This window comes from Epinephelus lanceolatus, chromosome 6 (assembly GCF_041903045.1).
Source record: "Epinephelus lanceolatus isolate andai-2023 chromosome 6, ASM4190304v1, whole genome shotgun sequence".
NCBI classification, from domain to species: domain Eukaryota; kingdom Metazoa; phylum Chordata; class Actinopteri; order Perciformes; family Serranidae; genus Epinephelus; species Epinephelus lanceolatus.
In genome coordinates this window covers 14,323,905-14,325,314 of record NC_135739.1, presented here as the reverse complement: position 1 = coordinate 14,325,314, position 1,410 = coordinate 14,323,905, and positions in this window count along the sequence as shown.

Genomic DNA, 1,410 nt, shown 5'->3' with positions numbered 1-1,410 from the left:
GCGCTGCTCTCCTCTCTGTGTGTATATTGACGCGCCCGCGCTCATGTTAAGATGAGACCGAGCCTGTGCGCATGTGCGCGCCCCCGCGGTGTATCCTCGCACTCGCGCGTCTGGGGCCAACCTGACGTCACTGGCCCCTGTGTCATGGGTTGTTTCGTGTTGCACAGTGGACCTCGAATTCCTGAAAACGATTGCATTAGACACTTGTGAAGATAACACACAGAAGCGCAATCCTCCGCAGTGTGTGCAACATTTACAGATGGATAAGAGCAGCTCGCGCCTTGTTTTGTCTGATAAAAGCGTTGGACGCGGCGCCAGAAACATGTGATGGCTCTGCTGAAGGTTAAATATTAATTGACGTGTGTCACATCAGGCCACGATGGGAATGAGAAAATCACAAGTGATCTTGGAGAGGAGGTCACAGCTCCACTTTGAGTATTTAAATTCATAAAATGGAGATGCATCGTTTCCTGATGTCTGCTGGAAAAAATACTGCATCTACAGATGTAAATAAATTCTGAGATTAAAACACAGCTGCATGACCTCTGACACGGTTAAATCACAGGCTAACCAGCTTCCCAATTGAACCATACGTGCGTCTCTCCTCGCAATCTGAAAAGTAAGCGATCAAATCTTAACTTTCACATAACTTTTCCTTACATGTGATTTATTTTTCCCTCCAGCAAATCTCACTGAATAAATCTGTCCAGTCTCATTTCATCACCGCTTCTAGGCTTTGACCCCCTCACGCATCCGTGCTCCTCGCATCCAGGCCACAAGCATCCAACTCCCTCACATAATGTTCTCGTGCCTCTTACAAAACTTCTATATGAGAACTTGCCGCTCGCTCGTTGACGTCAATCCAGGTCAGCAATCCATCAATGTCAAAGTATGTATGGATCAGGAGATGCATCGATAGGTTGGTGCCTATTGCAGGAGCCCGCAATATGGATGCGATACAGCAGCAGGTTGAGATCGAGGGATTGGATTCTGGAGAAAGGGCTAACGAATAAGTCACGCGTTTTGGAGGGTGGAATGAGTAAAGTATGAAGTGCTATAAGCTAAATATTGCTTTTATTTAATGCAGGTGTTGCTTCATATTATGGGGTGGATAATCAATCAATAATCAAAATGTTAATGGTGATAAGGGTGCAATGTGAAGCTTAAATTTTAGTGGACTTGTCCTGTATTTAATTTGAGTTATAAGTAAAAATATGGCGTGTTATTTTGTCCATATATTGCCTCAGAAATTACGCACATCTGCCAAAATTATAAGCTTCACACACATATTTATTGCAGGGTTGTTTTATTGTCACTGGTGAGATGCTGATACAAGTGACACGTGTTAGTGCTGGAAAATCACAGCATCAACACCTCTGTGACACATTCAGACATGTTTGAACACACTGT